The sequence below is a fragment of the Myodes glareolus genome, chromosome 3, assembly GCF_982192425.1.
Source record: "Myodes glareolus chromosome 3, mMyoGla1.1, whole genome shotgun sequence".
NCBI lineage: Eukaryota > Metazoa > Chordata > Mammalia > Rodentia > Cricetidae > Myodes > Myodes glareolus.
Window position 1 is genome coordinate 28,887,855 of NC_142028.1, and position 24,480 is coordinate 28,912,334.

Below are 24,480 nucleotides of genomic sequence, written 5' to 3' on the forward strand. Positions count from 1 at the left end.
ATGTGAATTTGGTGCAGGAAGTATCTTGCCCAGTGTGGATGCTCCAAACACAAGAGTTCAATGTTCTGTGCACTCAAAAGACACTGTGCAAGCTTAGTGTGAAAGTGCACACTGGTGACCCAGACCAGGTAGAGTCAAGTTAGGAGGGTCCTGAATTCATGGCAGGTAGGGCTGAAAAGCAAGACTGTGTCACAACAAACAAACAAAAACACAGAATAAACGTGCTATAATAAGTGTACATTGTCTTGTATTTTCGCCTAAATTTCATGATAGGTCACAAGTGTTACTAATACCTTCTGTCATCTATAATACTCTCCTGACCTTTGGCAATGATCACGGGTGAATTTATGCTAATGAGACTAGGTAGCATGTGAGGTAACAAAGACCTCTGAGTGAATTGCAGCTGTGACCTGGAGATTAGGGTTGGACTTACAGACCTACCCACCGATTCACAGAAAAACTCAGGAACATATCAATTCTGGGAAAAAAACTTTATCTGCCTTCAAAGAAGTAGGTGTGCAACAACACACAGAAGGTTGTGAGCCCCGGACTCAGCCACACCCTAGCTGGTTCTGCGCACTTCCCCAGCTAACTCATCATCTTTAAAAGAAGTGTAATAAACTGCTAAGTGAAGAGTTCCTTTTAAATTCTGTGAGAATAGTGGCAGATTCTCAAAGGCAGGGATTGTATTCTCAAAGGCAGGGATTAAATATTCGAATCTGGGAATAATGGTGTGCACTGCTGTGATTAGCGTTTGTACACAAATCTGGTATCTTGCACGAGCAATGGTGTTGCATGCCTTTAATCCTAGCACTCTGGAGGCAGAGGTAGATTGATCTCTGTGAGTTCAAGGCAGCCTGGTCTACAGAGTGAGTTCCAGGACAGTCAGAGATACACAGAGAAACCCTGCCACAACAAACCAAAATAAAGTAAAATAACTAAACTTTCATCCATTCTTCAATTTCTCCATCCTTCAGTTTATTAAATGTTCTAACAGAGTCCCAAACCTTTTACTTCCCCCTTCTTTGTTCTTATACAAAGCAGAAATCATTCAACTCTCTTTAGCACTAATTTGATGAAGTTATCCTCAGGTTTAAAATCTGTGAAGACATCTTAGTAAAGGTTCACATCTTCAATCAGAGCACTTGGGGGTCAGACAAAGGAAGACCACTACAAGATCCAGGCCAGCCCTGTCTACATAGTGAGTATGAGGCCAGCCAGGGCTATACAGTGAGACCTTCTCTCAAAACCAAAAGCAGAACAAAAACAAAAGAAGGAAAAATAAAAAGCAATCCATACCAAATATGCAAACAAACAACAAATCCCCCAAACTATAAAGCCTCGCCATCATCCTTAAAGTATGGATAACAGCACACAGCAGTCTATATATCATATCCACATTATTTTTATCTCACATTCAAAATTCAAAACTATCTAACCTAAAGCCCTAAGTTCAGGGGCTGCAGAGATGGCTCAGTCTTCAAGAGTTCTGCCATCTTTTGCAAAGACCTGGGTTCGATTCTCTACACCTATGTGGTGGCTCACAATCTTCCATGATCCCAGTTTCAGGGCATCTAACAGCCCTGTACAGGATGCACACACAGACACTGCGGCAAAAATGCATACTCATAAAGGAAAGCTATATAAAACTAAATATTTAAAATGATAGTTCTAAGCTTTGTCTTCCTTCTAAACTCTCATCCATGCTTCCCTCTATCCCTAATTTCTTGGCTTATCTGCTTCATTCCCACACCAGGTCACCTAGATAGGTTATAGTAATCTCTTCTCTCTTCCCCTTATGTCTTCTAAGTCTCGTGTGGACAAAAATAATATTTAATTCCTTTTTGATAAGATTTTCTCGTTTTTTAAAAAATTATTTAATGTGTGTTGGTATGAAAGTATCATATGACACCCCCTGGAACTGGTTCTACAGACAGGTATAAGCCAGATCCTAAGAAGAACAGCCAGTGGTCTTAATCAATAAGCAATCTTGCCAGCTCAAAGATTTTCACTGTTTAGCCCAGGTGTTTGCTTACCTGAACTCTCTATGGAGACCAGGCTGACCTTGAACTCACAGGTACACAGCAGTCTTAGCTTGGATTGAAGGGCTGGCTACCAAGTGATGGTGACCATGAATTCCTGATATTTCCCCCCATCCCTTTGTTTCTCCAGTGCTTAAAGGAATAAATCTTCTGACCTCACTAAACCTCAGCCTGTGCTAGGAACTGAAGCCTGAGCAGTGTCAGTGCTGTTACTGCCTAGTCTCATCCTAGCTCAGGGCTAATTTCTACCAGGTCTTCCTGACTCCTCTGGGTATTAGTACTGCTTGGATTGTTTTCCTAATGTATGTACAATATGAATTTGCTGCAGTGAGGTGTCTTGCCCAGTGTGGATGCTTCAAACACAAGAGCTGAGAATTCTTTGCACCCAAAAGAAACTTTGCAAACTGGGTGTGTAAGTGCATAAAGGCAATCCCAGACCCGGTAGGGCCAAATCAGGAGTGTTTGAATTTAAAGTCAAATGGGACCGAAAAGAAAGACCCGGTCTCTAAAAACAAACCAACTAACTAACAATAACATGGAATAAACTTGCTATAATAAGTGATTATTTGGGTCTGGACATCTGGGAAACTGAAGTACAGTTTCTGTTTATATAGTGGCACCCAACATGGGGCATTGTACATCTACATAGAGCCTAAGAAAGCTTTAAAAAGCTTAACCTTTTTTAAACCACTAAAATGGCATCAATTGAAGATTTCTTAGTAGCCACATTTTTTTCAGAAAGGCTCTGTTTGCCGGTGGCTAACAGAAGAGCTGCTCCTTTAAGAGATGACTTTCTGGTTTGTGGTGACAGCAGGAATGGCACTTGCTCTTGAAGAAGGTCCTACTAATGAGCACTTAAATGGAGTTTGTGAGTAGAATGCTAGAAGTTGCTTAATGGTAACATAGACCAGCTGTGTTCCTTGAGCTGGCACAGTGAGCATGGCTTGCAGAGGCAATGAACATACATCTGCCATGTTGGACTTGGTAGAGTCAACAGGCAAAGCTGCAGCACTAGTCTAAGTCACATCTGTGTAACAGTTTAAAGCAGTGCTCAAAAAATGATTGCAGATCCACAGTAAAGTAAGATTCAGATGAAAAGGAGCTTCTGATTTGTTTGCAGTGTGTTAAAAAAAATATACATAGTTAGGCCAGGTGGTAGTGGCACACACCTTTAAATCCAGAACTTGGGAGGTAGAGGCTGGCAGATATCTTTGCGTTTGAGGCCAGCTAGGTCTACAAGAGCAAGAACAGTCTACAAAGAAAGCTACAGAGAAACCCTGCCTAAAAAAAACTCAAAACAAATAACATATATACATGTGATATATAAACATACATACATAAACATACATACTTGCTTGGTAGAGAAAAGAAAAGAGATAGAGAAAGTCCTGAAGAAAAACATAGAGTAGCTGGGTGTGGTGGCACATGCTTTTAATACCAGCACCCCAATACTTGGGAGCCAAAGAAGACAGATATCTGAGATCAAGGCCAGCCTGGTCTACAGAGTGAGATCTATGATAGCCAAAGATACACAGAGAATCCCTGTCTCCAAAAACCAAAAATTAATGAATAAAAATAAAGAAATAAAGTTAAAAAGTCACATAAAGATGGAAAATATACTGAGTCTGAATTATGTATATTATTGTGTTTTCTTTAAATTTTTTATTGTGTTGATCTAACTACAGAGAGTGATTTCATTGTACAGGTTGCTAAACTAAACCAACATATATAATTTAAAGGTATCCTCATTTCAAAATTTGAATATAAGGATATATTACTTTGGAAAATAAGTTCTGCTTTTGTTTCCACAAAAGATGAGACCCTATGGGTTCCTGCCTGACTAATGTGATTTAATGGAACAAGAGTCTCCTAAGATCTACATGAACCCTAAAAATATTTCCTCCAACAAACTGCACAAGGAACTTTGGAGAAAACTATGCCCAAATTCCCAAAATGATTGTTTATAAATGTTTGTTTTCATTTAAAAGAATTTGATATAAGTTGTTAATGGTCACAGTCAATTTCTTTTTTCAAAAAGAGGTAGGTAATAAGATATAGCAATTAATACTTTTTATTGGTATGGACTTTGGATTGTTGATACAAATTTAAGTTCAATTTTATTATATATATATTTCTGTTCTTATTTAAGGAATTATATTTATACTGCTCATCTAAAAATGTAATGTATAAATTAAATTAATGTATTAATAGATAGTCATCTATTTTAGTCAAACTGTAGTCGTGTTAGTTTGGTTTTCTAGATGTACAGAAATATAGTTGAGATGGATAAGTATTCTTCAAACCTTTCAAAGACCTACAGAATATGGCATTTAAAATCTTTTAAGATCTTAGACTTTCCTTGACAGTGAGACATGTTGCTTCTGGCAGCATCAATTGCTTCAGAGAGGCTGATAGGTATTGAAGAAACTCATTATGAAATCTACCTTCAATATGACAGGCTAGCCATTTGGGCAAGAAATTGTCCTTGCCTAAACTGTTTGATGGTATGTTGTGTGAACTGGACAAGCAGAACCCACAGAAAATGGCTGCTGGACTTCCCAAAAGAAGGGGAGACATTTCTTCAATGTTCCTGCTTCATGAAAGAGACCATCAGAAATTCTGAAGGACATAGAAGAAAGTGACTGACAAACTGCCAATATAGATGAAATAGTCTTTCAAATTTCCTGCTTCAGCCAAGAGCTAACATCAAAGTAAATAGAGAGAAACTCCCAGTGATTCCACTGAAATCAGGAACAAGACAAGGTTGTCCACTATCTCCATATCTATTCAATATAGTTCTTGAGGTCCTAGCTAGAGCAATAAGACACCAAAGGGAGATCACAGGGATATAAATTGGAAAAGAAGAAGTCAAATTCTCAGTTTGCTGATGATATGATAGTTTATATAAGTGATCTCAAAAATTATACCAAGGAACTTCTACAACTTATAAACGCTTTCAGCAATGTAGCAGGATACAAGATTAACTCAAAAAAATCAGTAGCCCTCCTGTTCATAGATGATAAAAGGGCAAAGGAAGAAATCAGAGTGCCAACACCCTTCACAATAGCCACAAATAGCATAAAGTATCTTGGAGTAACTCTAACCAAACAAATGGAAGACTTGTATGACAAGAACTTTAAATCTTTGAAGAAATTGAAGACACCAGAAAGTGGAAAGATCTCCCATACTCTTGGGTAGGCAGAATTAATATAGTAAAAATGGCAATCTTACTGAAAGCAATCTACAGATTCAACACAATGCCCATCAAAATCCCAGCAAAATTCTTTAAAGACCTCGAAAGAACAGTGCTTAACTTCATTTGGAAAAGCAAAAAACCCAGGATAGCCAAAACAATCCTGGGCAATAAAAGAACTTCTGGAGGCATTGCAATCCCTGACTTCAAACTCTACTACAGAGCTGCAGTACTGAAAACAGCCTGGTATTGGCATAAGAACAGACAGGAGGACCAATGGAACCGAATCGAAGACCCAGACATCAATCCACACATCTTCGAACACCTGATCTTTGATAGAGAAGCAAAAAGTATCAAATGGAAAAAAGAAAGCATATTTAACAAGTGGTGCTGGCATAACTGGATATCAACATGTAGAAGAATAAAAATAGAGGTATAAATCTTTTAGCTTTTTTTTTTGTCATGAAACAGGATTTCTCTGTGTAATGTTCATAGTGGTCTTGGAACTAGCTTTGTAGACCAGGCTGGTCTCAAACGCACAAAGGTCAGCCTGCTTCTACCACCTGAGTGCTGGGATTAAAGGCATGTGGCACCACCACCAGGCAGAGGTACACAGCTTTAATCTCAGTTTATGGGAGGCAGAGGCAAGCATATCTCTATGAGATCCAGGACAGCCGTGGTTACATAATGGATATCAGGCCATCCAGGGCTAAAGAGTGATAACTTGTCTTGTAGGAGGTTCTTCTGTTTATGTGTTTCTTTCGTTGGTTAATGAATAAAAAAATCTGCTTTGGGCCTGATAGGGTAGAACTTAAGTAAGTGGAGAAGGCAGAACTGAATGCTGGGAAGAAGGACAGAGTGAGAGACGTCATGGATCTCCTGCCTGAGATGGATGCTGTTAGAATCGTGCCAGTAAGCCATAGTCACATGAGAATACAAAGATTAATAGAAATGGGTTAAATTAAGATGTAAGAATTAGCCAATAAGAAACTAGAGCTAATGGGCCAAGCAATGTTTTAATGAATACAATTTCTGTGTGGTTATTTTGGGTGTAAGCTAGACAGGCGCCCAAGACAAATAAGCTACCTCTCCTTACCTCATGTCTTAAAAACAAAAGGAAAAAAAAGAAAAATAACAAAAAATAAAATGCAAGTCAAACAAACAACATCAACAACAAAACCCCCAAACTGTAAAGCCTCACATTATCCTTAAGGTATGGATAAAATCTATCAGCAGTCCATACATCATATCCATAATGTTTTTATCACACATTCAATATTTAACACTATCTATTCTAAACCCTAGGCTCAGTGGCTGCAGAGATGGCTCATTCATTAAGTGTATTGGCTACTTATGCAAGCTGGTACAACCCCTTTGGATGTCAGTGTGGCAATTTCTCAGAAAATTAGGAAACAACCTTCCTTAAAACCCAATTCAGTGGCTGCAGAGATGGCTCATTCATTAAGAGTATTGACTATTTATGCAAGCTGGTACAACCCCTTTGGATGTCAGTGTGGCAATTTCTCAGAAAATTAGGAAACAACCTTCCTTAAGACCCAATAATACCACTTTTAGGTATATAGCCAAAGGATGCTCAATCGTGCCACAAGGACATCTGCTCAACTATGTTCATAGCAGCTTTGTTTGTCATAGACAGGACCTGGAAACAACCCAAATGTCCCTCAATCTAAGAATGGATAAGAAAAATGTGGTACATTTACACAGTGGAGTACAACACAGCAGAAAAAAATAATGACAGCTTGAATTTTGCAAGAAAATGGATGGAGCTAGAAAACATTATTTTGAGTAAGGTAACCCAGACACAGAAAGACAATTATCACATGTACTCACTCATAGGTGGTTTTTAAACATAAAACAAAGAAAACCAGCCTACAAACCACAATTCCAGAGAACTTAGACAATAATGAGGACACTAAGAGAGACTTAAACATAGATACAATCTACATGGAAAGTAGAAAGTATAAAAAGACAAGATCTCCTGAGTACATTGGGAGAATGGGGACCTTGCAGGAGGCCTGAAGGGAGGAGGGGAGAGGCAGGAAGGGGAGCAGAGAATGTACAGCTCAATAAATATCAATAAAATAATTAAAAAAAGAGTACTGGCTGATTAGGGAAGGGTCTGGATTCAATTCTCTACACCCATGTGGTGGCTCACAACCATCCATGATCCCAGTTCCAGGGGATCCAACAGACCTGCATAGGATGCACATGGCTTGGAGGCAAAAATTTATACTCATAAAGCAAAAGTAAATAAGCTTAAAAATATTTAAAAAGAGAGTTCTAGGCTTTCTCTAATAAACTCTCACCTCTGCTTCCATCCCAGCTCTAATTTCCCAACTAATCTACTTCATTCCCACAGCACATCTTTATTTCCCTTGCTTAGTGTCACCTAGTATATAGTAATCTCTTCTCTCCTCCCCTTACTTCTAGTCTTCTAAGTCTCATGTGGACAAAAACTACATTGAATTCTCTTTCTTTTCTTTTTTTTGATGCAATTTTCTCTATTTTTTAAATAATTTATTTAATGTGTGTTGGTGTGAAGGTGTCATATGAAACACCCTGGAACTGGTTCTACAGACAGGTATAAGCCAGGTCCTAAGAAGAACAGCCAGTGGTCTTAACCAAGGAGCAATCTCACCAGCCCAAAGATTTTCACTGTTTAGCCTAGGTGTTTGCTTACCTAAACTCTCTATGGAGACCACGGTGGCCTTGAACTCATTGGTACACAGCAGCCTCAGCTTGAATTGAAGGGCTGGCTACCAAGTGATGGTGACCATGAATTCCTGAGATACCCTCCCCACATCCCTGTGTTTCTCCAGTGCTTAAAGGAATGAATCACCTGACCTCACTAAACCTCAGCCTCCCCTTCTCCCTGTGCTGGGAACTGAAGCCTGAGCAGTGTCAGTGCTGTGACTGCTGAGTCTCATCCTAGCACAGGGCTGATTTCTACCAGGTCTTCCTGACTCCTCTGGGCATTAGTACTGCTTAGACTGTTTTCTTAATCTATGTATAATGTGAATTTGCTGCAGAGTGTTGTATTGTCAGAATGTATGCTCCAAACACAAGAGCTCAGCATTCCTTGCACTCAAAGGACACTGTGCAAGCTGGGTGTTAGAGTGCACACTGGTGACCCAGAGCTGGTAGGGCCAAGTTAGGAGGGTCATAAATTCAGGGCAGGTGGGGCTGAAAAAAAAAAAGACTGGGTCTCAACAAAAAACACAAATACATGGAATAAATGTGCTATAATAAGTATATTTTGTTTTGTATTTTTGCCTAAATTCCATGAAAGTTCACGAGTGTTACTAGTCTCTTTTGACATTTATAATTCTCCTCTGACCTTGGACAATGTTCACATGTGAATTCATGCTAATGAGACTAGGGAGCATGTGAGGTAAGAAAGACCTTTGAGTGAATTGCAGCTGTGACTTGAAGATTAGGGTTGGAATTTGCAGAAGTACCCGCGGATTCACAGACGATCTCGGGAACATATCAATTCTGGGATACGAGGGATAAGAGTGTATCTGCCTTCAAAGAGGTTGGTGCACAACACAGCAACATGCAGTAGGTTCTGTGCCTGGACTCTGTCGCACCCCAGCCTGCCCAGAGAACCTCAATCCAACTCATCATCTTTAAAAGAAGTGTTATAAACAGGTAAACTAAGATTTCTTTGTCAATTCTGTGAGGATGGTGGCAGATTCTCAAAGGCAGGGATTGAATTCTCACAGGCAGGGATTAAAGGTGTGCACTACCATGCCCTGGTGTGATTAGCATTTGTACACAAATCTGGTAGCTTGCACTAGTAGTTTATCTCACATTTTTAATCCTAGTTCCTTCCTCTTTAGTATAGTGGTGAAAAACAACAATCCTACTTCCTGTGAGTTCGAGGTCAGCTTGGTGTACAGAGTAAGTTTCAGGACAGTCAGATATACTGCCTCAAGAAACCAAAGTAAAATAAAATAACTAAATATCTATCCATTCTTCTGATTTTCTATATCCTTCAGTTCAGTCAATGCCCTGAGTTCCAAACCTTCTACTTCCCCAGCTTGCCCCATCTTGGCTCCTAGGACAAAGCAGAAATTGTTCAACTCTCTTGGACCTAACTTCACTAAGTTTGTCTCTTTTAAACTCATGAAGACTTCAGAGTATAGAGGAACACGTCTTTAATCAGTGAACTTGGGAGGCAGAGACTTGCAGATCTCCGTAAATCTAGGACAGCCTTGTCTACATATTGATTTCCTGCTAACCAGGCCTACTATAATCGAGACTATCTCTCAAAAACCGAAACAGAACAAAGACAAAAAATAAATTGAGAGCCTAAACAAAACCAAAGAAACAATCAAACAATAAAACCCACCAAACTCTATATCTTCACCATCGTCCGTAACGCTTTGACATTATCACGCAGCAGGCTGTATATATCATATTCACATTATTTTAATATTACATTCAAAATGTGAAACTACCTATTCTAAAGCCCTAAGCTCAGGGGCTGCAGGGATGGCTCAGCCATTAAGGTACTGGCTGCTTTTTGAAATGAGCTGGGTTCAATTTTCCATACGCACTTGGTGGCTCACAACTATCCATGATCCCAGTTCTGGGGGATCCAACAGACATACACATGATACAGGCAAGGAGGCCAAAATTTAACTCATAAAGTCAAAATAAATAATTCTAAGAATACATGAAAAGAGAGTTCAAGCTTTCTCTTCATCATAAACTCTCATCCGTACTTCCATCCCAACCCTAATTTTTGGGTTATCTGCTTCATTCTCACACCACATCCTTAGTTCCCTGAACTAAGTGGCTTAATGTCACCTGAATTGTTTATTAAAATCTATTTTTCTCTTCCTGCCACTTCTAAACCTCTTAGTCTCATATAGACAAAAATGACCTTGAATTTTTTTTAAAAAAACCTTTTTAGTTAAGTTTTTCACTCTTTCTTAAATAATTAATTTAATTTCTTTTATGTGCATTGATGTAAAGACTGTAACTGGAAATATAGACCGTTATAAACTGCCATGTGGGTGTTGGAAATTGAAACCAGGTCCTTTGGAAGAACAGCCAGTGCTCTTAACCGCTGAGCCATCTCACCAGCCTACAAATTTCACGGTTTAATGCAGACCTCGTTAACCCAGACTTTCTATGGAGACCAGGCTGGCCTTGAACTCACAGGTACACAGCAGCCTCAGCTTGAATTAAAGTATTAGCTACCAAGTGCTGCTGACCATGAATTCCTGATATAGCCCCCTACCCCTCTGCTTCTCCAGTGCTTAAAGGAATGAATCACCTGACCTCAGTAAGCCTCAGCCTCCCCTTCTCCTTGCGCAGGGAACTGAAGCCTGAGCAGTGTCAGTGCTGTGACTGCTGAGTCTCATCCTAGCACAGGGCTAATTTCTTCCTGACTCCTCTGGCATTAGTACTGCCTGGATTGTTTTCCTCATCTATGTACAATGTGAATTTGCTGCAGGGTGATGTATTGCCCAGTGTGGATGCTCCAAAGACAAGATTCAGAGTTCTGTGCATCCAAAAGACACTGTGAAAGCTGGGTGTTAGAGTGCACACTGGTGACCCTGGACTGGGTACGGCCAACTCATGAGGGTCTTGAATCCAAGGACAATTGGGGCTGCAAAGCAAGACTGGGTTTCAACAAACAAAAAAACATGGAATAAATAAGGCATAATAAGTATACATTGTCTTATATTTTTGCCTTAATTTCATGAAAGTTCACAAGTAATCCTAGTATCTTTTGACATTTATAATACTCCTCTGGTCTTTGACAATGTTCACACGTGAATTTATGCTAATGAGACTAGGTAGCATGTGAGGTAACAAAGACCTTTGAGTGAATTGCAGCTGTGACCTGGAGATTAGGGTTGGAATAACAGACCTACCCACCGATTCACAGAAAATCTCAGGAACATATCAATTCTAGGAAAAGACTTTATCTGCCTTCAAAGAGGTAGGTGTGCAACAACACACAGAAGGTTGTGAGCCCCGGACTCAGCCACACCCTAGCCGGTTCTGCATACTTCCCTAACTATCTCATCATCTTTAAAAGAAGTGTAATAAACTGCTAAGTGAAGAGTTCCTTGTCAATCCTGTGAGAATGGTGGCAGATTCTCAAAGGCAGGGATTGTATTCTCAAAGGCAGAGATTAAATATTCAAATCTGGGAATAATGGTGTGCACTGCCATTTCCAGCTGTGATTAGCGTTTGTACACAAATCTGGTATCTTGCACGAGCAATGGTGTTGCATGCCTTTAATCCTAGCACTCTGGAGGCAGAGGTAGATTGATCTCTGTGAGTTCAAGGCAGCCTGGTCTACAGAGTGAATTCCAGGACAGCGAGGGCTACACAGAGAAACCCTGCCTCAATAAACCAAAATAAAGTTAAATCACTTCACATCCATCCTTTCTTGTAATTTTCTCTTTAACATGAGGGGGCCTACTTGTTTGTGTTTTCTGTGCCTCCCAGTACCCCCAGCTGTTTAGTCCCAGAGAAAAATCAACCACAGAGTACTCAGTAAGTTATAAAGCTGATTGGCCCATTAGGTCTGGCTACTTATTAGTTAACTCTCACATCTTGATTAACCCATTTTTCTGATCTATGTTAGCCATGTGGCTCAGTACCTTTTTCAGTGGGGCTGCTCACATCCTGCTGTTTCGGTGATCTAGGCAGGAGTGGGAGGAATCAACTTCCTCCTCCCCAGAATTCTCCTGCTCTCCTTGCATCATTTCCACTTCCTGTCTGGTTTTCCCACCTACACATCCTGCCTGGTCAATCAGCATTTATTTAAAACATGATTAACAGAATACAGACAATTATCCCACCCTTCAACTCAGTCAATGTTCTAACAGAGTTCCAATCCTTCTACCTTCCCACCTTCCCCCTTCTTTGTATAACAAAGCAGAAATTGTTCGACTCTCTTTAGCACTAATTTGATGAAGTTATCCTCAAGTTAAAAATCTGTGAAGACATCTTAGTAAAGGTTCACATCTTCAATCAGAGCACTTGAGGGGCAGACAAAGGGAGATCACTACAAGATCCAGGCCAGCCCTGTCTACATAGTGAGTATGAGGCCAGCCAGGGCTATACAGTGAGACCTTCTCTCAAAACCAAAAGCAGAACAAAAACAAAAGAAGGAAAAATAAAAAGCAATCCATACCAAATATGCAAACAAACAACAAATCCCCCAAACTGTAAAGCCTCGCCATCATCCTTAAAGTATGGATAACAGCACACAGCAGTCTATATATCATATCCACATTATTTTTATCTCACATTCAAAATTCAAAACTAACCTAAAGCCCTAGATTCAGGGGCTGCAGAGATGGCTCAGTCTTCAAGAGTTCTGCCATCTTTTGCAAAGACCTGGGTTCGATTCTCTACACCTATGTGGTGGCTCACAATCTTCCATGATCCCAGTTTCAGGGCATCCAACAGCCCTGTACAGGATGCACATACAGACATTGCGGCAAAAATGCATACTCATAAAGGAAAGCTATATAAAACTAAATATTTAAAATGATAGTTCTAAGCTTTGTCTTCCTTCTAAACTCTCATCCATGCTTCCATCTATCCCTAATTTCTTGGCTCATCTGCTTTATTCCCACAGCACATCCTTAGTTCCTTGGCTTAAGGTCACCTAGATAGGTTATAGTAATCTCTTCTCTCTTCGCCTTATTTCTTCTAAGTCTCATGTGGACAAAAAAAATATTGAATTCCTATTTTTTGTGTTTTTTTAGATATGATTTTCTCTATCTTTTAAAATAATTTATTTAATGTGTGTTGGTGTGAAGGTGTCATCTAAAACACCCTGGAACTGGTTCTACAAACAAGTATAAGCCAGGTCCTCAGAAGAACAGCCAGTGGTCTTAATCAATGAGCAATCTTGCCAGCTCAAAGATTTTCACTGCTTAGCCCAGGTGTTTGCTTATCTGAACTCTCTATGGAGACCACACTGGTTTTGAACTCACAGGTACACAGCAGCCTCAACTTGGATTGAAGGACTGGCTCCCAAGCGCTGCTTACCATGAATTCCTGATATATATCCTCCTCTCTACCCCTCTGCTTCTCTAGTGCATACAGGAATGAATCACCTGACCTCACTAAACCTCAGCCTCCCCTTCTCCCTGTGCTGGAAACTGAAACCTGAGAGGTGTCATTGCTATGACTGCTGAATCTTATCCTAGTCCAGGGCTGATTTCTACCAAAGTCTTCCTGACTCCCCTGGGCATTAGTACTGCTTGGATTGTTTTCCTAATCTATATACAATGTGAATTTGTTGCAGTGAGGTGTCTTGCCCAGTGTGGATGCTCAAACACTAGAGGTCAGAGTCTCTTGCACTCAAAAGACAATGTGCAAGCTGTTTGTGAGAGTGCACACCTGCGATGCAGACCTGGTAGGGTCAAGTTAGGAGAGTCCTGTATTCAGGGCAGGAGGGGCTGAAAAGCAAGACTGTGTCTCAACAAACAAACAAAATACTGAATAAATGTGCTACAATAGTGTATATTGTCTTGTATTTTTGCCTAAATTCCATGAACAAGTGTTACCAGTATCTTCTGTCATCTGTAATTCTCTCCTGACCTTTGGCAATGTTCACACATGAATTTATGCTAATGAACTAGGGAGAAAGTTAGGTAACAGAGACCTTTGAATGAATTATAGCAATCACCTGGAGATTAGGGATGAAACTTGTAGACCTACCCACTGATCCACAGAAGTACTCAGAAACATATCAATTCTGGGATAAGACTCTTTCTGCCCCTTCAAAGACGCTGGTGCACAGCAACATGCAGTGGGTTCTGTGCCTGGACTCTGTCGCACCCCAGCCTGCCCTGTGTTTCGCAATCCAACTCATCATCTTTAAAAGAAGTTTAGGGGCTAGAGAGCTAGCTCAGTGGTTAAGAGCACTGCCTGCTCTTCTAAAGGACCTGGGTTTAATTCCCAGTGCCCTCATGGCAGCTCACAACTGTTTATAACTCCAAGATCTGACATCTTCACATAGACATACATGCAGGCCAAACACCAAGGCACACAAAATAAAAATAAGTAAATTATAAAAAAATAAAAGAAGTGTAATAAACTAGTAAACTAACACTTCTTTATCAATTCTGTGAGAATTGTGGCAGATTCTCAAAGGCAGGGATTGAATTCTCAAAGGCAGGGATTAATGGTGTGCACTACCATGCCCAGCTATGATTACCTTTTGTACACAAATCTGGTATCTTGACCAGCAGTGGTGGCTCACACCTTTAATCCTAGTTCCCATGAGTTCGAGGTAAGCTTGGTGTACAGAGTGAATTCCAGAATAGTCAGATATACGCAGAGAAACCCTGCCTCAACAAGTCAAAATAAAATAAAATAACTAAATGCCCATCCATTCTTGTCATTTTCTCCATCCCTCAGTTCAGTCAAAGCCCTAACAGAGTTCCAAACCTTCTACTTCTCCAGCTTTCTCCATCTTTGCTCCTAAAAGAAAGCAGAAATCGTTCAACTCTCTTAGCACTTATTTGGTTAAGTTAGTCTCTGTTTTAAACTCTGTGAAGACATCAGAATATGGAGGAACACATCTTTAATCGGAGAACTTGGGAAGCAGAGACTGGCAGATCTGTGTAAGCTCCAGGCAAACCTTTTCTACTACTTATTACTTATTGCTCAGCCAGGGCTACTACTGAGACTGCCTCTCAAAAAACAAAACAGAACAAAAACAAAAAATTAATTGGGAGCCTAAACAAAACAAAAATAAAAAATCAAACAAAACCCACCGAACTCTAAACTTCACTATCATCCATAATAATGCTTTGATAACATCACTCAGCAGTCTATATATGATATTCACATTATTTTTATCTCACATTCAAAATATGGAATTATTTACCATAAAGCCCTAAGCTCAGGGGCTGCAGAGATGGCTCAGTCATTAAGGTACTGGCTGCTTTTTGAAATGAGCTGGGTTCAGTTCTCCATACGCACTTGGTGGCTCACAACTATCCATGATCCCAGTTCTGGGGGATCCAACAGACATACACATGATGCAATACAGGCAAGGAGGCAAAAATTTATGCCCATAAGTCTAAAATAAATAAATCTAAGAATACATGAAAAGAGAGTTCAAGCTTTCTCTTCCTCATAAACTCTCATCTGTGCTTCCATTCCAGCCCCAATTTTCGGGTTATCTGCTTTATTCCCACACCACATTCTAAGTTCCCTGGCTTAATGTCACCTGGATTGTTTATTAAAATCTATTTTCTCTTCCTGTCACTTCTAAACCTTAGTCTCATATACTTGGTCATAGACAAAAATGACCTTGAATTCCTTTTAAAAACCTTTTAAGATAAGTTTTTACGCTTTCTTAAATAATTAATTTAATTTTTTTAATTTGCTTTGGTGTGAATGTTATCATGTGAGATCCCCTGTAACTGGAAATACAGACAGGGATAAGCTGCCATGTAGGTGTTGGAAATTGAAACCAGGTCCTCTGGAAGAACAGCCAGTGCTCTTAACCACCGTGTCATCTCTCCAGCTCTAAGATTTTCAGTGTTTAGCACGGATCTTTGTTAACCTAGACTCTCCATCGAGACCAGGCTAGCCATGAACTCACAGGTACATAGTTGCCTCTGCTTGGGTTAAAGGACTGGCCACCAAGTCGCACTGACAGTGAATTCCTGATATATCCCCCCTACCCCTCTGCTTCTCCAGTGCTTACAGGAATGAAACACCTGACCTCACTAAACCTCAGCCTCCCTCCTCCCTGTGCTGGGAACTGAAGACTGAGCAGTGTCAGTGCTGTGACTGCTGAGTCTCATCCTAGCCCAGGCTAATTTCTACCAGGTCTTCCTGACTCCTCTGGGCATTAGTACTGCCTGGATTGTTTTCCTCATCTATGTACAATGTGAATTTGCTGCCTAGAGGTGTCCTGACCAGTGTGGATGATCCAAACACAAGAATTCAATGTTCTGTGCACCCAAAAAACACTGTGCAAGCTGGGTGTGAGAGTGCACACTGGCGATCCATACCTGGTAGTGTAGAGCCCGGGCCTTCCCTTGCTCCCTGGGATACAAATCAAGGACTGTTTTGGCAACCAGCTAAGCATCCTGCTAAGTTCATTACTTGTTCTGCTATAGCCTGGTATAATAGCCTAGGGCTCTATATTACTTTGGAATGGTAATTTCTCAACCTGCCCAGAAGAACCCAGGCGCCAAGATCCCTCCAACCTGTCTGACACTGCCCTGCACCCCTCACCCACCTGCCTGCGGAGAAGCTCACTGGGCGCCAGCTTCCCCATCCCCCTCTGGTTGGGAGGGGATCGTTTTCCTCTTCTGTGGCCAAAGTATTTAACCCTGGATTAAGTTTGAATAAACAGCATTCTCCTCTTGGGAATGACTCGAACTCTCTATCTGTGTGTGTGTCTTGTGTTTAACCCCTAGGACCTTATCCAGCTTGTGAAAGGTATGGAATCACGGTCCATACCAGGTGGGTGGTGAAGCAGACCCCGTGGCGTGGAATGTTCACCACATGGTAGGGTCAGGTCAAGAGAGTCTTGAGTTCAAGGGCAGGTTGACTGAAAAGCAAGACCGGGTTTCAAGAAGCAAACAAACGAAAAACACAGAACAAACGTGCTATAATAAGTATATATTGTCCTGTGTTTTTGCCTAAATTCCATGAAAGTTCACAAATGTTACTAGTATCTTTTGACATTTATAGTACACGCATGACTTTTGACAATGTTCACACATGTATTTATGCTAATGAGACTAGGGAGCATGTGAGGTAAGAAAGACCTTTGAATGAATTGCAGTTTTGACCTGGAGATTAGGGTTGGAATTTCTAGAACTACCTGCTGATTCACAGAAGAACTCGGGAACATATCAATTCTGGGATAAGACTATATCTGCCTTCAAAGAGGTTGGTGCACAGCAACACACAGAAGGTTTTGTGCCTGGACTCTGCCACACCCTAGCCTGCCCGATGTACCTCCCCATTCAACTCATTATCTCAGAAAGAAATTTAATAAATTGGTAAGGGAAGACTTCTTTGTCAATTCTGTGAGAATGGTGGCAGATTCTCAAAGGCAGGGATCAAAGGTGTGCACTAGTATGCCCAGCTGTGATTAGCGTTTGTACACAACTCTGGGGTCTTGCACCAGCAGTGGAGGTTCATGTCTTTATCCTAGTTCTTGGGAGGTCGAGGCAGGTTGATCTCTGAGAGGTCAAGGTTAGCCTGGTCTACAGAGTGAGTTCCAAGACCGTCAGATGTGCACAGAAAAGCCATGCCTCAACAAACCAAAATAAAGTAAATTCACATTCATCCATTCTTGTCATTTTCTCCTTCCTCCAGTTCAGTCAATGCCCTAACAGAGTTCCAGACCTTCTACTTCCCAACCTTCCCCCAACTTTGCTCCTAATACAAAGCAGAAATTGTTCAACTCCCTTAGCACTAATTTGGTTAAGTTAGTCTCTGGTTTAAACTCCGTGAAGACAGCAGGGTACGGAGGAACATATCTTTAATCAGAGCACTTGGGAGGCAGAGGCTGGCAGATCTCTGCAAATCTATTTAGCCTTGTCTACATATTGATTTCAGGCCAGCCAGGGCTACACAGTGAGACGTTAATTCAAAAACCAAAACAGGACAAAAACAAAAAACAAAAAGTAAAAAGCAAGCCCAACCAAATATTCAAACAAACAACAGTTCTCCCAAACTGTAAAGCCTCGCCATCATCCTTATGGTATGGATGACATCACTCAGCAGTCTATATATCATATCCACATTATTTTTATATCACATTCAAAATGTGGAACTATCTACCGCAAAGCCCTAAGCTCAGGGGTTGCAGAGACAGCTCAGCTATTAAGGTACTGGCTGCTTTTTGAAATAATCTGAGTTGGATTCTCTACACCATGTATGGCTCACAACTATCCATGATGCCAGTTCCAGGGAATCCAACAGACATGTCCATGATGCACATACAGATAGGGAGGCAAAAATTTATATTAATAAAGCAAAATAAATATATCTAAAATGAAAGTTCTAGGCTTTCTCTTCCTCATAAACCTGCACACAATTGCATGCTTCCACGCCATACTTAATTTCCCGGTTTATCTGCCTTGTTCCACCAGCACACCCTTAGTTCCCTGGCTTAATGTCAACCAGATGACTTATTGAAATCTTTCTCCCCTCCCCTTTCTTCTAAACTTCTAAGTCTCATATAGACAAAAATAACATTGACTTCCTTTTCTTTTTAAAGATAAGATTGTCACTGTTTAGGGCAAATCTTTGTTAACTTGGACTCTATTGAGACCAGGTTGGCCTTTATGAACTCACAGGTACACAGCAGTTTCTGCTTGGACTAAATGGCTGGCAACCAAGTCCTGCTCACCTTGAATTCCTGATATAGCCCCCCCCCCACTCTCCTCTGCTTCTTCAGTTTTGCAGGAATAAATCAACCTCTTCTTGTCAGGGGTCTTGAACTTTAGAAATCCCTCACCTCCACCTTTGCAAGTATAAAAAACTCAACCCCAACTGAACTCGATGCTCTCTGATCACTTCAATATGTTGGACACACAGAGAGTTCAAGTTTGCCAACTTTTGTAAGAATAAAGGCTCTTTGCTTTTAAATATAGGACTTGGTCTCCTAGTTGTGGGGGGGGGGGGGGATTCCGTGATCTGGGCATAACATTACGACTGCTGATTCTCATGCTAGCCCAGGGATAATTTCTACCCAGTTCATCCACGTTAGTACCTCTTGGATTATTTTCCTTAAAGTCTCTGTACAATGTGAATTGACTACAGAGAGGTATGTTGCCCAGTGTAGATGCTCCAAGCACAAGAGTTCAGAGTTCAGTGCACCCAAAAGATACTGTGCATGCTGGGTGTGAGAACGCACACTGGAGACCCCAGACCTGGTAGGGCCAAGTCAGGAGGATCTTGATTTCAGGGGCAGATGGTTCTGCAAAGCAAGACTGGGACCAGAAACAAAAAACAAACAAACAAAACAAAACAAAAAACATTGAACAAATATGGTATAATCGGTTTATTTTGTCTTGCTTTTATGTCTAAACTCCTTGGCGGTTCATGAGTGTTGCTAGTATCTTCTGTCATTTATAACACTCTCCTGATCTTTCACAACGTTCACACCTGAATTTATGATAATGAGATTAGGGTGCATGTGAGGTAAGAAAGACCTTTGAATGAATTGCAGCACTGGCTTGGAGATTAGGCTCGTGCTAATCTCCTACTGATTAGACCAACCCATTGTTTTCCAAGAAAGTGGGATGGTCTAGAGAAACTCAGGAGCATATAAATTCCTGGATAGTAAGCACTGTGTCTGCCTTCAAAGAGGTTGGTGTGCACCAACACACAGAAGGTTCTGTTCCCAGGACTCTGCCAGAGCCCAGCCTTCCCTGCGTACCATCCCATCCAACTTACCGTTTCTGAAAGCGCTGCAATAAACTGGTAAGTGAAGTGTAATAAACTGGGAAGCGAAGACTTCTTTGTAACTCCTGAGAATGGTGTCTAATTCTCAAAGGCAGAGATTAAATTCTCGAATGCTGGGACTAAAGATGTGCACGGCCATGCCCAGCTGTGATTAGCTTTATACAAGTACGATGTCTTGTCCGGGCAGTGGTGGTGCATGTCTTTAATTCCAGCACTTGGGAGTCAGAGGCGGGTAGATCTTTGAGTTCGAGGTCAGCCTGGACTACATAGCAAGTTTCAAGACAGGTTTCAAATTACACAGAGAAACAATGCCTTGAAAAACCAAAGAAAAAGCAAGCAAACAAACAAAAAGCCCAAATCTGGTACCTTGCAACAAGAACAATGAGGTAGTGCTATGTAGCATGACAGGTGATTAAGAGGATGACTATAGTATGGCCGTGGACTCCAGTATAGACTTAACAGGGCGGCAGGAGGACTTGTGCAGAATCAATCAGAAGCGGTCATTTCTTCTATGTTGCCTAGTGTATGAGGAATCTCCCTCTTCCTTCCCCTCTCTCTCCTTCCTTTTCGTTGTTTTGTTTAAAATATTTTTTTTTCCTTTTTTACATTTACTGTCTGTAATTGGAGGGATCAAAAGATAACCCATGTGACTTATTTTTCTCTTGGTCCTCCATCCTCTACCTTTCTGGGACTCTCTTTGTGCTGGGATTCCAGTCATGCACCACCGCACCCAGTGCCAAAGGAGGTCCTGAAATTCTCTCCTGGAAGGAGCAGTTCGGCCGTTTGTCTGTCAGGAGTCCTTAGCGATTCTCTTCAAGGAGTCCCGGCTCTGGTAGGCAGGCTTCCCTGCTTTACCGCAGCGTTTCCCAGACTTGAGCAGACGTCTGAATCCCCCAGGGGCCTGACAAACACAGATCTTGGCAGATAATCAGTTAAAAGAATCTCAGGTAAACAAATGGGAGGGCGTAGGGCCGGACGACGTCTCAAGTAGTGTAATCTTTGAGAAATCGTCTTTATCTGAGACCAAATGTACCTTCCTGCCACGCGTCGGTAAACACTTTCAGATTAGTGGCTTCAGTCTCCCTTGAGGCAGGTACTTTGGATGATTATCTATTTTGTCTTTTTAGGAAATTTCAAGATACATAATCGTATTAGAGGGTTTTTTTTTTTCTCCATTACTAATTCTCCTATTAGCCTCGCAGACGAAAAAAAATCTCAGGAGAAATAGTATAATCTTTCACATGGTGTTCTTTTGTCTCGCCTTAATTTTGAAACCTGCCTCGCCACTTTCCCTTTTTTTTAGCCTCAGCTCATGAGCACCACCATATGGACAGAAGCGGTAGCTCTTGTCTTTCAGATTTAAAGATTTCATGTTTATCTAAGTGTGTTTGTGCGAATGTATTACCACGTGTGTACACTTGTGAGCTGGGTACTGAACTCAGGTTCTCTGTAAGACCTGGCCATGATCTTAATCCCCAACCATCTCTATCTAGTCCATCCCTCCACCCATATAGGAGTTTGAATTCAGGGCCTTTGATTTGAGAGGCAATCGCTCTAGCACTGGGCTCGGTAACCAGCTCCTCCTCCCCTTCATTTACATAGTCTCGGCTGGCCTGGGCCCTGCTGTAAGGCTGAAGCGCGCCTTGGATTTCTGATTCTCTTGACTCTACCCTTTACTGGTGAGCGCTGTCGCTAGTGCTACCGTGCTAGGGACTGAACTCGGGGTTTGAATGCCAAATAGCTATCCTACCGAATGAACTACACCCTCCTGTTTTTATTTATTTTTTAAATTCTGAGGTGATGGTTTCGCTCACTTGGTCAGGCAGGCTTTGACTTCACTCTGTAACTCAGACAAGCCTTGAATTTTTTGGTCCTCTTGCCTCAGCCTCCTGGGTAACTCAGATTACAAGCCTTCACCAGGCTTGTTTCTGGACCCAAAGGCTTTTTTGATTTTATCCGTAATCTCAATACAGTGAACTTTCTCTGCCTCTCTGCTTTTTTGAGACAGGGTTTCTCTGTATGTAGTCCTGGCTGTTCTGGTACTCACCTTGTAGACCAGGCTGGTGTCGAATTCACAGAGAGCAGCCTGTCTCTGCCTCCCAAATCCTGGGATTAAAGGCATGCACCACCATCGCCTGTCCCTATCTGTTTTTATTTTATGGCCTTCATTTTTTTTTCTCCCTTCTGCTTCTCCCCCTCCCCCAAGAACTTTTTAATTAAAGAAAGAAGAAGAAAAAATTAAAAGCTGAAGAAATAATCCAGAGCAGACTCTAATTGGACTATCCTTTTGCTAAGGATTAAATTCCTGGTCAGGGCAAAAGGAACTTCAAGAAATTATTGCCTAGTTCGAGGATTTGTCAGGAGATTGATAGATGGCAGGCAGTTTGATTTGGAACTCCGGTAAAGGAAGCAGAGCCACAGTCAGGCAACGGGAGGGGAGGAGGTGTCTGGAAGAAAGAGCCAGTCAGGACGGCTTAGGAAGGGGTGGGGAAAGCATTGCCTGTGTGTGCAGCCGGCAAGGACTTTTCTGCCTTTCTGCAGACATTGTGTCTTTGTGAGCTGACTGCAGAGGCCTTGTGTGGGCAACGTGTAATCGAATGTATGTGTTGTTTCTTTCCGACCATGGGTCTGGGTGAACTGCTGACTGCAAGAACCAGGAATGGGTTGCTGAAAAGATTTTGCAGTCGGAGAGCTTGTCTGTGGTTCTGTGGTATGTGTGGCTGGCTTTTTGCCAAACGTGCTGTTTCTGGTTCCAGCTCTCTTGGAAAGTTTAGTGGACAGCTAGCAGATTAAGCCAAGACACAACAAAGTCAGGATTTAGAAGAAAATACAGGGGCAATGTGAGGTGGAAATAGAATCTGGTACAGAAGAAAGAAGAGGAGACAGAGAAAGGGGGGAGGGGAAGCAGAAGATCAATATTTAAGTTCCTTCCTTAGGAAGAGAAAGAAATTTCTGAGTGGGAGGGGTAATGAAAAGCAGCGCACACTTCAGATGTGGGTGCTGGACAACCCCAGTATCTTCGCCTCCCCCATTTCTGGGCATGTTTATCTTGAAATGTGGGTGTTATGTGGATATTTAGGTTCTACCAGGGTGCTCAGAGCGTGAACAGTTCTTAGGGGTTTCAAGGCTGTTGCTGGCGATGGAATAGAGAAGTGATTGAACACAATTGGTTCCTGATCTGGGAGTCACGCAACAGGACAGAGGACTGTTTTGGTGATGAAAAGAATGCCTGAGGTGCATGGCTAATTTCAAAAGCAGAGACCCTGAGATGTCACCACATTCCAAGAATTGACATTATTGCTAATTTACTTAAATGTAATAGGGGCCACCCACACCTGGAAGGAGACCTATAAAAAGGCGGTCTAACCGTGGACAGGACACTTCATAGGAAGTGAGGGTGTAGACCTCGAACTCACAGATCCACCTGCCTCTCCATCTCAAGTGCTAGAAATAAAGGCAGGCACTACCACTGTCATGCTCAGCTACCTATTAAGTTGTTGTTGTTTTCTGAGACAGGGTTTTTCTTTCTTTCTTTCTTTCTTTCTTTCTTTCTTTCTTTCTTTCTTTCTCTTTCTTTTTTCCTATTTTCTTTTTTTCTTTCTTTCTTTTTTTTTTTCCCGAGACAGGGTTTCTTTGTAGCTTTGGAGCCTGTCCAGGAACAAGCTCTTGTAGACCAGGCTGACCTCGAACTCACAGAGATCTGCCTGCCTCTGCCTCCCCAGTGCTGGGATTAAAAGTGTGCGCCACCAATGCCCAGCTGAGACAGGGTTTTTCTATGTAGCCCTGGAACTCACTTGTAGACCAGGATGGTCACAGAGATCCACCTGACTTTGCCTCCAGAGTGCTGGGATTAAAGGCATGCACCACTACCGCCTGGCTCCGATTTATATTCTTAATTACAAATTTCATCTACTGTGGTGTCTTCCCAGCACTTTGTTCCTGTCAGTTTTAAACTTCCGAAACTAGAAATCACACACTCAAGATGACTTGCACTGTTCCTCGTCTGCCTGCCTCTCTCGTTCAGCCATTGCTGCCTAACTTCTTTCCTTGTCTCCCGTGGTCTGGATTACCTGATTAATTCTTCCACTTTTTTTCTTCATCTTTTTAAATCAAAAATCAGCCCTTTGCAGGTTTGTCTTTCGCTCACTGCTTTCCTGGCGTCTCTGTGTCCGGCAGACTGGATGCAGAGGTAGGGAACAGGCCTGGAAGGCAGCTGCTTCAACTCTTTCTCCCAGCAGCCTAGGAGGCTGACTTAAAGTGGTCTGCGCATCCCCTCTTTCTAGCACACAGTCTTCCGTGCAGGGTCTCTCCACGTCCCCACCTTCAATTCCACCCTTCCCCCATCTGTCTTCTGACATCATCCTCCACCAGCTGTGACAGTCGGGGACACTGACCTACTTTCAGCCTGTCAAACACGAAATCCTGGTTTTTCTACTCAACTGGCTTCTCTGCTGAACACTTTTGGTCCCCCACGCGCCAGCGAGTCCCCCGACACTTTGAACTATTTTATGGTCTCAGAAAGAAAATAGCTTTTACTTTTCATATCAGAAGAGCAAAAACCATAATGATAAACAAAAGCTTCTACGGCTTTAGCAGATCCATTTACGACTTAAGTGGGTTTATTTATCATTCATCAAAACAGAATCTATGTGTATCTGAGGATTCAAGCACCTATTGATATTTTTTTTTTGTTGAATCTCTGTAGGTGATGCTTGGTTAGTAGATTCTTAGGTCTGTGGCAAATTTGAACATACACCACTATTTCTCAAATTTTTAAATGCCATTGAA

General features: G+C 41.6%; 1 protein-coding gene across 3 annotated transcripts in view; it reads left to right on the forward strand.

The window, feature by feature from the left end:
* The first annotated feature begins 19,600 nt into the window (after positions 1-19,600).
* Rimklb (ribosomal modification protein rimK like family member B) overlaps positions 19,601-24,480 on the forward strand; it is a 50,437-nt gene continuing 45,557 nt past the window's right edge. For all 3 annotated transcript variants that reach the window (XM_087904276.1, XM_048444301.3, XM_087904278.1), the window contains exon 1: positions 19,601-19,710. The gene's annotated coding sequence lies outside the window, so the exon portion shown is untranslated. The remainder of the gene's footprint in view (positions 19,711-24,480) is intronic.